Source organism: Mustela lutreola, chromosome 3 (genome assembly GCF_030435805.1).
Source record: "Mustela lutreola isolate mMusLut2 chromosome 3, mMusLut2.pri, whole genome shotgun sequence".
Taxonomy (NCBI): domain Eukaryota; kingdom Metazoa; phylum Chordata; class Mammalia; order Carnivora; family Mustelidae; genus Mustela; species Mustela lutreola.
In genome coordinates, this window is record NC_081292.1 from 107400663 (window position 1) to 107415049 (window position 14387).

The following is a 14387-nucleotide window of genomic DNA, read 5'->3' on the forward strand; positions in this document are numbered from 1 at the left end:
ATCTTGTCTACTATACCTTGATCTTTTGAACTGCTAGTCTCTAGAACTGTGAGACAAAATTTCTGGTTGTCACCCACTTGCAATGGCAGTCCTAGAGAATTAATACATCTCACATTCTCAAGATCTGAGCAGGACTTACTAAAAAAGAACCTGAGAATGCCACATTATTGAGACCATAAAAGAAAAATAAACAAAAACATTCTGTAAGAAAACTCAAAGAATGCAAGTACACCCTAACTTTTCTCTTCTTCTCCCCAAGAGAGTAGGGCCTTGGAAAATCACATCAGGTAAATGGAAGCTCTGAAAGAACCTGTGAAAGAAAAGAATGGCATCTTACTTTGTGGTAGAGGGTTGCTGAACATCAGAAACTAAGCTTACATCAAAAGCATGGGGACTTATCTGATACATGAATCTATAAGTTTAGGAGCATATATATAAATATATTTCCCATGCAGGGCATATATTTCCTTTAGCATGGAGCAGTCTAAACTCAGTGAGTTGACTGGAGCCACCCTTAATAACATGGAGAAAAAAGACCAGAAGTTGGACAAGGTACAACTGGGTGACTCAGTGAGTTAAGCATCCAACTCTTGATTGCAGCTTGAGTTATGATCTCAGGATTATGAGATGAGCCCTGCTTTGGGCTCTATGCTCAACATGGAGTCTGCGTGTGTCTCTCTCCTGCTCCCTCCACCTCCCTCTAAAATAAATAAATAAAAATTTCAAAAAAACCCTATCTTGATTGGATCTTCGATCAGGAAAATAGCTACACACGGCATTTATTGAAACATTTGGGAAAATCTGAGTATTACCTATATATTAGATGATAGTACCATATCATTGTTTGAGTGTGATAAATATGTACAAGAATGTCTGATTTTTGGACATACATGCTGAACTATTTAGGGATGTACTAAATAATGTCTGCCTTATGATCCTCTCAATTACTTCAGCCGAGAAAATAAATGTTAGCAAACAGGCAAAATATTAACAGGTAGAAAACATAGGGGTAAGGAATATGGCTATTCATCCACCATTCTTTCAATTTTTCTGTGGATTTGAGTTTTCCAAAACAAAAAGTTGAGAGGGGAAAAAAAAAATGCTTTTGTTTCCTTGAGCCAGGTAGAAGTCCGGCTTAAAGCCCATTCAATGAAACTACACCCATGAGACAAAATGTACCAAGGTAAGATGACCCACACAATACAAGTGTACTTTTTTTTTTTTTTAAAGATTTTATTTATTTATTTGTCAGAGGGAGAGAGAGCAAACACAAGCAGGGGGAGTGTCAGGCAGAGGGAGAAACTGGCTCCCCATTAAGAAGGGAGTCTCACGACAAGACCCGAAGGCAGTCACCCAAATGACTGAGCCACCCAGGCGCCCCACAAGTGTACTTGAACAAGAGCTGAGCAGGGAATAAAGGAAAGAAGAGTGTTGCCAAAGGTGAAATATGAGGTATCCTGCCTATATGGGGAAGTGATCAGTTCTATGAGGGCCTTTGAAAAAAAAAAAAAGTATTAGAGTCTAGTACAAAAGAGATAGCACCTATTTACAGGCAATGACACCATGCTGGGTTACAATAGCATCATGCAAGTAAAACTGCCCGTTTCCTCTTTCTTCTGACAGTAAGTACAAGAGTGAAGAGGAAAAAGTAAAGATTAAAAGAACAAACCACCACCAAATTCCTATCAAAATGAGAAGGAGGGAAGGGGCAATCATTAAATTGGATGTAAGATTAAAATTGGAATTTCTGTAACTTAAAGTATGTTTCAATTACTAAAAATAAGATAATTCTAGGGGCGCCTGAGTGGCTCAATCAGTTCAGCGTCTGCCTATGGCTCAGGGTTCTGAGATCGAGCCTCGCATTGGGCTCCCTGCTCAATGGAAGCCTGCTTCTCCTTCTCCCTCCGTCTCCTGGCTGGGCTCATGGTCTCGCTCTCATTCTCTATCTCAAACAAATAAATAAAATCTTAAAAAAAAAAAAAAAGATGATTCTTATATGTACAAATGAAGAGCTAGGAAGGGAAAAGAAGAGTTGACCTTGCATAGATGAATAGAGTAATCAAAAGAAAGATAAAGCAGAGAAATCAGGCTTTTCCAAAAACAACTCCCAATAATGAACCTGGGCTCAAGCCAGGAGGAACTCGGGATCTGAAAGCAGAAACAGGCACTGAGGTAAAAGGAAAAAAACAAAAAACAAAACCCAACTCTCCCTGGGAGGAATGAAACCCAAGACACCTCAAATGAGACTATAAACAAGAGTCAGACTCACTACTTGAAACAAAGTACTGTGTCTTCTAGATAGGAACAAGAGGCTGAAGAAGCTCAATTCACAAGTCCAGTCTCAAATCAAAAGACAGTGCTTGCCCGCAATGAAGGGAAGAATGAGAAATATCAGGGCGCCTGGGTGGCTCAGGGGGTTGCCTGTCTGCCTTTGGCTCAGGTCAGATCAGGCTGCCTGCTCAGCAGGGAATCTGCTTCTCCATCCCCCTGCCCTTGCACACTCTCTCTCTCTTCCTCTCAAGTAAATAAAACCTTAACAACAACAACAGCAACAAAGAATTAGAAATATCTGTGCAACCAATAATAAGACCACCACATCTGGGCATAAGGATGGGAGGAAACTCTTCTGGAAGATCTTACTGTAAGACCTTCGTCAGAGCTGAGGATTTCAGAAATTGAGGTAGGGGCAATTTCAAAACTGCCTTACTAGGAAGGAGAGAGAAAGAAGAAAGAAAGAGAGAGAGAGAGAGAGAAAGAAAGAAAGAAAGAGAGAAAACCTCTTTAAAATAAGGCAAGTTGATGGCATAAAAACAGACACATAGACCAGTGAAACAGAGTAGACCGCCCAAATATGGACCCTCAACTCTATGGTCAAATGATCTTCGACAAAGCAGGAAAAAATATACAGTGGAAAAAAGACAGTCTCTTCAATAAATGGCACTGGGAAAATTGGACAGCTATGTATAGAAGAATAAAACTCAACCATTCTCTTACACCATACACAAAGATAAACTCGAAATGGATAAAAGACCTCAACGTGAGGCAGGAATCCATCAGAATCATAGAAAACATAGGCAGTAATCTCTTCAATATCACCACAGCAACTTCTTTCAAGATATGTCTCCAAAGGCAAAGGAAACAAAACTGAAAATGAACTTTCAGGACTTCATCAAAATCAAAAACTTCTGCACAGCAAAGGAAACAGTCAACAAAACAAAGAGGCAACCCACGGAATGGGAGAAGATATTTGCAAATGACAGTATAGACAAAGGGCTGATATCCAGGATCTATAAAGAACTCCTCAAACTCAACACTCACAAAACAGATAATCATGTCAAAAAATGGGCAGAATACAAGAACAGACACTTTTCCAATGAAGACTTACAAATGGCTAACAGACACATGAAAAAATGTTCATCATCACTAGCCATCAGGGAGACTCAAATCAAAATCATACTGAGATACCACCAGTTAGAATGGCCAAAATTAACAAGACAGTAAATAATGTATTTCACTTATGAAAGTGAAATATGGTTTCACTTATTTGTGGAGCATATGAAAATAACACGGAGGACATGGGGAGATGGAGAAGAGAAGGGTGTTGGGGGAAATTGGAGGGGGAGACAAACCATGAGAGACTATGGACTCTGAAAAACAATCTGAGGGTTTTAAAGGGGCAGGAGGTGGGAGGTTGGGTGAGCCTGGTGCTGGGTATTATGGAGGGCACGTATTGCATGGTACACTGGGTGTGGTACATAAACAATGAATTCTGGTAAACTGAAAATAAATTTAAAAAATTTTTTTTAAAAATAAAGCAAGCCGAAATCACAAACAAAAAATTACAAAGCATGTAAAAAAGAAACGGAAATCATTAAATTTCTCATAAAATCACTCTAAAGTGACAACATAAGGACACAAAATCACATTCACTTATAAGAAATAAAAAGGTGGGGAGAGAGAAATTTGAAGGGAGTGGAACAGATGAACAAGCTGTCATTGATTAGAAAAATTATAGAAAGCTAAAACCTAATTTTGGAATAGGGAAAAAAAACTAAGTCATTCCAGAGAACTAAACTTGTAAATATTTTCTCTCTTTTTTCATGGGTTTCTTTTCACTTTCTTGACTGCATCCTTGGAACACAAAGTTTTAATGTTTGATGAATTCCAATTTATTTTTTCTTTTGTCACAGGTGCTTTTGGTGTCCTATCTAAAAAACTATTGCTGGGTCCACGAAAATTTACTCTTGTGTTTTCCTCTAAGACTACTATAGCTCTAACTATTAAAATAATTTTATGTCTGTGATCAATTTGGAGTTCATTTTTTTTACATGATGTGAGATAGGGGTCCAATTTCATCATTTTTTATATGAACATCTCATTGTTCAGCAGAATTTAATAAGTAGTGTTGACATAACAGGAGAACCATTTGGAAACAAACTAGATTCATTCTTTATACCTTATACCAAAGTAGTTCTAAGTGGATCCAAGATTACTGATATTATATAGTTACATTATTGAAATTACATTATTATATAAGTTACTGATATTATACAGTTAATATCCCCAATATACATTAAAAACTCCTTGAAAATTAAAAAAAAAGTGAACAGCCCTGTTTGAAAAGGCAGATGCTACAAATAAGACTAATTCACAGGAAAAAATGGCTCTTAAACATACAAAAATACGTAATAGAAAGAATTAAAAAAAATACACTGAATATATCCATCCTTAATCTTGATCATGGTGTTAATATCACATGCCAAAACTTATCAAACAGTTTGCATTAATTTACCTCATCGTGCATTAAATGTACCTCAATAAAGCTATAAGGGAAAAAAATACATTTCATCTCCAATGAAAAGGAATCTAGCAACATCTAGAAAAATTTATATTTACTACCAAAGGAATACCGTAATTACACAGGGAAAAAAAGGAACTAATCCAAGTAAATTTTAAGCTCAGTATTTTATTTACTCTCAGTCTAAAGAGAACTGTGGGGAAATACTGAACTGAACTTAGATTTGTTGTTGACAGTGGTAGGGGTACAGCAATTCTGAAGCTATTTAAGCATGTCTCAAACAAATATGAAATTAATATACTGCTGGTAGTTAGGTTGTTTCTCACTAGGAGATAAGGAAGATAGAAATAAGGAACTAGGGAGGCAAAGAAAAACCTTAGATACGTGATAGGGATTAGAGTATCAGTATGAATTTATGATTTAAACATACCTATTTTTTTTAACTCTGTCTACTAAGTCTAGAAGCAATGACATTTACAGGAGCAATGTACATATATAATGCCCAGATCTTGAATGCTAAATACTATTTTAACTAAAAGGAATCAGGTTCTTAAAAAAAAAGGCTGAGTTCAGAGCTAAGGCAAAGGAAGTACAAGATGAGTGTGGAAGCTCTAATATCAAAAACTAAAAAGGTTCTCAAAAAGTGAGGTGGGGGGCACCTGGGTGGCTTAGTGGGTTAAGCCTCTGCCTTTGGCCCAGGTCATGATCTCAGGGTCCTGGGATCGAGCCCTGCATCGGGCTCTCTGCTGGGCAGGGAGCCTGCTTCCCCCTCTCTCTCTGCCTGCCTCTCTGCCTACTTGTGATCTCTCTCTCTCTCTCTCAAATAAATAAATAAATAAAATTTTTTTAAAAAGTGAGGGGGGACATAGGAATTGGTATAGGACGTAGTTTGACAGGGTTCTCTTTGGCCAGATTTAGAACAGTCTGACTATCAAAAGAATAAAAATAGTGACGAACTGGGGTGCCTGGGTGGCTCAGTGGGTTAAAGCCTCTGCCTTTGGCTCAGGTCATGATCTCAGGATCCTGGGATTGAGCCCCGCATCGGGCTCTCTGCTCAGCAGGGAGCCTGCTTCCCTCTCTCTCTCTCTCTCTGCCTGCCTCTCTACCTTCTTGTGATCTCTGTCAAATAAATAAATAAAATCTTTAAAAAAAATAGTGATGAACTATATAACACATTGAATGAAAGAATCTGTGAATCTACGTATAAATAGATCAGAAAAAGTTCTACCAACTAACCAATTAATGTGAAATGACAGCAAATCACCATTTTGTAACAATCATAGAAACTAATTTTCACGACTAAGTGAAAGTTTGCTGGGAGACAGAATATTTGCACAAAGTATTCAGTAATTTTTTACAAAACAAAGATAACTAATGTAGTAGAAAAATCCGATAAACAACCCCCAAACCAAGTCATCTAAAACCAACACTATCAGTAATGGACAAAGCAGCATCAAGTACCTCTGATGTGATGTGCCAAAGATGTATCATATCTGTAGAGAGAAGTCGCATGTTTCTGCTGTCAAGTGCATAAATGGAACTGAATCATGAAGAATCAATCAGTTAAATCCATATTAGGGACAGTCTATGAAACAATGAACATGTACTACTTAAGAATGCAAATGCTGTGACAGAGAGGCTGAGGAATTGCTGCAGATTAAGATACTCAAGAAATAACAAAATGTTAATGTGTCATTCTGAATTGGATCAAAGCAGTTGCTATAAAACACAGTTTTAGGACAAACAGGAAACTTGAATATGAACAGTATAGAGTAGGTAATAGCAGTATACTATATCTGACTCCCTGAATGTGGGAACAGCCTTGGGGCCATGTAAGAGAATGTTATTTTGTATCCCTCTCTCACTTAAAATCCACCATAGACTCCCTGTTGTAGGTGGAATAAAATCCATTCTTTTTCCTCCTGGCCTACAGGGCCCTCCGTGACTAGGTTCCTTCCTAGCACCCTCAGAAAGCTCCATCCACACTGGTTTTCTTTTCTACTCCTCAAAAACCAACTGACAGGCCTCTATATTATTAGCTGTTATGTCTGCCTGAGATACTCCTTCTTTCCATAGCTGACTCCCTTATACCACTCGTATCTCAACTTAGGTTATCTCTTCAAAAGCCTATCCCTCACCCTGCAGTCACTTACTATGATATGACCTTCCTTCCTTAATAGCATGTTACTATTTGAAATCCTGGCATCTGTATCTGTGTATTTATTATTAGCCTCCTTTACTAGAATATATGTCATAAGAGTAGGAGCTTATGTCTTGGTCACTACTGAATTTCCAGAATGTAGGACAGTGCCTGACACAGTAGATACTTAACAACTAGTCTCTAAATGACTGAGTTACCAATTTTGACATGTACCCAGTAGGGAGTCTACCATTTAAGCATGATGAAAATCCTAAGGAAATCTCAACAACTTTACATGCTTAGTACTGGGGTGAAAAAAGGGAGGGTGATAACTTTTTAGTATAAAAACATTATCATCAGGTCAGGAGACACACAAAAACAACTTATTACATTCATTCTGACTCTCAATATTATTATTTCTTTTCAAACTAAACAAAGCAGGAAGACAGGAAGAGAGGGTTTAAGAGGTAGTGAGGGGGTAGGGGCTGGAAGAGTGTGGGGGAGAGCACACACAAGAGAGGGTGAGCACAGGATGTGTACAAGAGGGGAGGTATTAAAAGAACATCTACTGTGGAAGATAGCAGCAAGGGTTTCTCTTCCAACCACTTTCTATCTCAAAACAAACCCCCAAAGTAGCAGGATCCACTAAAACTCATCTTCCAATAAACCTGTGGCTGATAGATTCAAGTTATAAAAGATTTGAATGGTGAACATTTACTTGCTCACTACCACACCCTTGCATTTTAGAACAAACTGTGATGTATCTGAAGGTCATTTATGCCACATTCTTGTGTGCTGCTGTTACTGAAATTTTCATAGGTAACATCAGATAAAATACTTCCCCTGACTGGTTTGCCAAAGCCACTTCAGGATTTATCTCTGTATGTCACGTCTGGCGCAACAAATCGACCAGGAAACGAGGGTAAGAGGATGGTGAAAAGAAATTAAGAGACAAAGAGATGGGGGCAGGAGGGAACTGAGGATGATGTCCAACAGTGCTGATTTTATTCCACGTCTTTCAAGCATTTATAAGGCAGACCACAACAGAAGGAGTAATACATCAGTATCTAGTCAGATGACCGCAGGTTTCTATAACAAGTTTACATGAACTACAAGCAAACCTCATGATGCCAGGTAGTCTGGACTAATGCTATTAGCAAGACAATCAACCAGGGAGTGGGTTATGGGAGGTATAGGAACAACAAGGACCACCTAAAAATTCATGACCCTGACCACATTGTTCCCTTCTGTAGGGAGAGGGTGTAGGAAGTCACGTAGGCAAGTGCACGACATACAGCACATACCCTTTCTCAGTGTTACTCAACTTTCCTGTCCTTAACCCCTTGTCAAGGCACCTGGACTTTAAAGGAGACACAAGTCAGGGCCTGGTTTGATCCTCGACTCCAACTGTGCCGTGGCCTCCAACATCTGTATTTTCTAGTATTTGTTACACAGCAAGAGAAAATGAAACACTAATGAACCTGGCACACCGTGCTCTCAATAACTGCTTAAAAAAACTTACTACACCCACTCTTTTCTTCCCTAGAGAAATATGTATATGATTTAAATGGAACATTCTTATTGTGCCTTCATCCAGAAAGATTTGTGTAACTGCCCCATTGAAACTTGTGAACAGATAACGGGATTATAAGTAAAGAGAAGTCAGAAGAGAATTATAATTTAAAAAGTATAATTTCTAAAAGCAAGTAATTCAACCCTGAGCACCCCATCTCATAAAGATGTGAACTACAAAACAAACACTATTTACTTAATCCTTTTACCTTTTCTCTCTAGAACAGAGAAATAACTAATCCTGGTGTTAAGCGCTGTCACAGGGCCTTGCTTTCATTCCATACAATCGGCTTTGCATAGGTAGGGACAAACATAATGTGCCACCAAAGTAAAGTAAAATGTTCTATGAAAACACTAAATAAAGACAAGCTTCCAGAGAAAAAGGAGCACAAATGAAGACAGAATTTCAAATACTACTGATAAAGAAATAAAAGATGACTTATACCCAATTTTCAAAATGGGCAAAGGATGTGAACAGACATTTCTCAAAAAAAGACATGCAAATTACCAATATACATATTAAAAATACCTAATATCATTAGCTCCCTGAAAATGCAACTCAAAGCCACAATGAGCTACCTACCACCCTCAAAATAACCAGGATGACTAAAATGAAAAAGGTAACAAAGTTGCTGGTAAAATATAAAATGGTGTAGCCACTTTGGAAAACAATTTTAACATTCATTAAGATGTTAAACACAGTTACCACAAGACCCAGCAATTACACTCTATCAGTATATCCAAAAGAACTGAAAACACCTGTTCATGAAAAACAAAAAAAACCTGTATCTGAATCCGGAGAGCAGTACTGACAATAGCCAAAAAGGACAAACCCAAGACCCATCAACTGATGCACAAATAAAAGGCTATGTACCATATAAAGGAACATATTAAACCATTAAAAGTAATCAATTACTTATAAATGCTACAACATACACACACACACACACACATTTTTTTTTTTTTTTAATTTAAGTTAGCTCTACACCCAGTGCAGTGCTTCAACTTATGACCCTAAATCAGGGCACCTAGGTGGCTCAGTCAGTGAAGTATGATTCTTGATTTCAGCTCGGGTCATATTAGGGTCCTAGGATTGAGCCCCATGTCAGGCTCCACGCTCAGTAGGGAGTCTTGCTTGTCTGTCCCTCACCCCTGCTTGTGCTCTTTCTCTCAAATAAAAATAAAATCCTAAAAAAAAAAAAAAAAAGTTCTACTGACTGAGCTAGCCAGGCACTCCAACATGAATAAATCTTAAAAAACACTATGCTAAGGGGCGCCTGGGTGGCTCAGTGGGTTAAAGCCTCTGCCTTCAGCTCAGGTCATGATCCCGGCATTCTGGGATCGAGCCCCACATCGGGCTCTCTGCTCTGCGGAGAAACTGCTTCCTCCTCTCTCTGCCTGCCTCCCTGCCTTCTTGTGATCTCTTTAAATAAAAAAAAATAAAAAACACTATGCTAAGTGAAAGAAAGTAGAGGAAAAACATCACAAATTATATGATTCTATGTATGGGGCATTTCCAGGATGAGCAAATTTATGGAGACAGAAAGATCAGTGTTTGCCAGGACTTGGAGGGAAGGGGAGAATAGGGAGTTAAGTCCTAATGAGTAAGGGGTTTCTTTGGGGAATATTGGGTATGTTCTGTAATTATACTGGTAATAGTTGTACACCTTTGTGAATATACTAAAAATCGATGGGTTGTACACACAAAAAGTTTCTTAAAAATATAGTCAGACATTTATTTTCAATCTATGGCTTTTGGCAATGTCCTAGCACACATCCATTTGTTAAGAATGTATGAAGAAATATATAAGGACACTACCTCCATCCATCTTTTTTCATGGACACTTACCTGAAGTCGTCTATCTTGTTTCCCACTACATTTTGGGGCATTTTAATTTGTTTTTACCTATTTATAGTGATGTCAGCTTAAAACAAAACAAAACAAAACAAAACAACAAAAACAATGTCTCCCTATCCCTACTCTCTGAAAATTCAATTTATCTTTCCAGGTTCACTTCACTTCTTGTGCACTTAAGAAATATATACATGGTTTTATGATTTTTATAAAGATGAAAACATACCCCAGACACTCCTCTTGCATTTCTAATTCAACAATGTAGTACTGACGTATTCAATAACCAAGCACATGGAGAATATTCCTCATTCTTTACCAATTACATAGTACGGATGAAGCATACTTTAATTATCTAGTCTTCCACCAATTGGCATTCATTCTTAGCACTGTCTCTTTAGAAAGTTACTATTATGTTCCTTTTTACTCTCCACAGTCTAGGCCCCATCAAGCTATACAATATATGGAGTTGGTACAATGGGTGTCATTTTGGGTTCTAGGACCAAGCTGACTTGGAGGCCCAGCCTTACCATATACCGGCAATGTAACTTTGGAGAAGTTATATCCTTACTGTGCCTCAATTTCTTCACTAGCCTAAATACCTTTAGAGTCCTATAAGGAATATATGTTTTGCTGGAGTAATATTTACTGCTATACCTCCAGAACAATGAATGTGAGGCACAGAAGTTCTCAAATATCAGCTATCCTTATTACTACGCCTCGCCATGAATTCTGTACTCATTACCAAGACTCATTATTCAGGAATGATTCCCTTTGACTCTGCTGTTAAAATTTTCTTCTGCTGTAGCTCTCTTAGCCCATGATTAATTCATCCAATGCTCTTAAGTACCCCTCAAAATCTGATGCAAATGTCAGCAAGCCTTAACCTCAACCTTCTACTCTTCCATGACCTTGCTTGCCTAATGACTTAGCACTTATATCAGTTATTTATAAAACTGTCTATCTCCACAAGCTGAATGTAAATTTCTTGGAGCCAGGGATAGCATTTTGACTACTTCTGTACCACCAAATATGCCAAGATGTGCTTGGCATTCGTTCATTCATTTGATCAACTAATACCTGAGTGCCAAGCCAGGCAATACTCTGGGGACAGAGGAATAAAAATAAATGTTCTCCTTTGATGAAGCTTACATTCTATTAACAAATACAGAGATGACAAGTAACATATAATGTAAGATGAAGTGATGTGAGAAAAAGAAGCAGGGCAAGGGGGAAAGGGAATGACAAGGTGGAGTGGTGTGTGATTATTTTACAGAGAGGTGAGAAAGGTTTCTCTGATAAGAAACTTGTGCACATTTGAAACTTGTGCACAGTACATTCACATTTATGTTTATTCATTCGAACCAGAAGAGATTCAAGAGAAGAATATTTATGTGGAAGTAAAAATACAAACTGGTGCAGCCACTGTGGAAAATAGTATGGAAGTTCCTCAGAAAGTTAAAAATAGAACTATACTACAATCCAGCAATCACACTACTGAGTATTTACCCAAAGAATACAAACAGTAATTCAAAGAGATACATGCACATTTACGTTTATAGTAGCATTATTTACAATAGCTAGGATATGGAAGCAGCCTAATGTCCAACAATTGAATGGATAAAAGATGTGACATATATTTATATGTATACACACACACAATGGGGTATTATTCAAACATAAAAAGAAAGAAATCTTTCCATTTCCAACCACACGGAAGGTGCTACAGAAAATAATGCTAAGCAAAATAAGTTAAAGACAGACAAATAACACATCACTGCATTCACGTTGAATTTACGAAACAAAACAAACACGGGGAAGAAAGAGAGACAAACCAAGAAACACTCTTAATCATAGAGAACATAGGGGAGGTGGGTAAAACAGGTGATAAGAATTAAATAGTACACTTATCATGATGAGCAGTGGGTGGTGTACGGAAGCATGAATCACGATGTTATACACCTGAAACTAATATAACACTACCCAGCTAACTAGAGTAAGATAAAAAATATAAAGAAAAGGAAGACATGGTGAGAGCAGTAGAGATCTCTTCTAGTTGCTTATTTTCTCAGTAAAATAGGAAGCAAGATCCCTAATGGAAAGTGAGGAGTGAGAAGTGAGGAAGTGGGGGCGCCTGGGTGGCTCAAAGGCATCTGCCTTTGGCTCGGGTCATGATTTTGGGGTCCTGGGATCGAGCCCCATATCGGGCTCCCTGCTCAGTGGGAAGCCTGTTTCTCCCTTTCCCACTCCCTCTCTCCCTGTGTCTGTCAAATAAACAAACAGAATCTTTAAAAAAAAAAAAAAAAAAAAAAAAAAAGATTGAGGAGGTGGTGAAGTTTGAAAGAAGAGAAATTACCGCCAGCATCACATGAGAATGTATAGAGTAAGGAAATGTGATAGGATTTCAGGCAGCACTGAAGACCTACATTCAGGGGCCAAAATTTAAAGTGAGACCATTCAACAATGTTGCATTTTATACTGTCCATCTACATATACAGTACAGAGTTGGATTTAATTAGATGTGTACAACAGGAGAAGGGTCAAGAAATGTGAGGGTATGAAAAAAGGAATAATTATAAATGACTGTGTATAGGAAGTGAGGAATAATAAGGTGATCTAGCAGGTATTCAACAAGTAATGAGATGAATTTTAAAAAAGGAGATATTAATACAAGCCTCCCCAATCTTTAACTTAAAAATCCGCAATGACTGCCACAGGCCTCCTTACCAAACTCCTCAGTATTGATCTTCAATGCCTTTCCACACTACACAAATACTTTTTTTTTTTTTTTAATTTGACAGAGAGAGAGAGAGAGCACAAGTAAGCAGAGTGACAGGCAGAGAGAGAGAGGTGGGCTCTCCACTGAGCAGGGAGCCCAACATGGAGCTCAATCCCACAACCCTGGGATCATGACCTGAGCCAAAGGCAGATGCTTAACCAACTAAGCCACCCGGGCACCCCCCAACACAAATACCTCTAATAGCTATTGCTCTAACATATCTGTTAAGCTCCACTTAAGTGATAACCAGGATATTCTAAAGCACATTAATCTCTCCAAGTCTTTCTAAAGACTTCTAAAGGTTTGGAGTTGGCATTCCCAGAAAGAATTAATGCAAGTTAATTATCTCCAAACTCCTAGAGAGTTTATAATTAAATAACCCCTGAAGCTAATAGCTAGGCTACAAACATAGCTTTGTTATAGAGAATTGTTCTTTGTAATGGTACACATTCTAGTGGTATTTCATATCCTAGGATGTTCTTCATAATTTCTCTGCATACTGCTGTAACCAGTTTCACAAGACAAAGCAAGCCATCAATTGTCTTCCTATTATCATCCCTTACCTTTCATTCTTTTTTTTTTTTTACTCTACCCACCCCTTATATTAATATTAACAATAATCAGTCATTAGTCAATAGGCCAGACCCTTATTAAGGAATCTCCAATTTCTCATAAACCCTAACTAAACACTGGGTATAGCCCATTTCTTCATTAAAATTACTTAAAAACAAAACAAATGAGAATTCCTTCAAGAATAAAAAATAAAAAACTACAGCTGTTAAACCTGTTTTCAAGAGGAGGAGGTATAGGTTTATTACACCATTAAGGGAGTCTTCAGTCACACTCCTGGAGAATGTTGTTCTCCAAGTCAGATATCTCTTCTCTGTGCCAATATAAACAAAATGTTGGCTAACTGTCAGGAACAAAATGTAAAAGTTCACTCAAGTACCATCACCTAGAATTAAGGCCACAGATTGTTGTTAGGGACACAAAAGCTTAGGTAATTATCTAATAAAAAACTGTGAGAACAATTCCTTTAGTAAAAACAGGAACACTTGTTCTTCTGCTTCAGTATAAAAATAAAAATACATCATTAAAAAAAAAAAACACAGAAAATCTTTTTCCTTTCACCAATTTTTTTTGAAGTTTTCTCTTCTCTTCACTAATTCTCCGAGAAGGCTAATATATTCTCCACCCGCCCCACATGCAAAGAAATGAAGTTATATAATACATATTCCAATGAAAG

General features: G+C 37.8%; 1 protein-coding gene across 8 annotated transcripts in view; it reads right to left on the reverse strand.

The window, feature by feature from the left end:
- EPB41L5 (erythrocyte membrane protein band 4.1 like 5) overlaps window positions 1-14387 on the reverse strand; it is a 139158-nt gene that overhangs the window by 47232 nt on the left and 77539 nt on the right. The window lies entirely within an intron of this gene.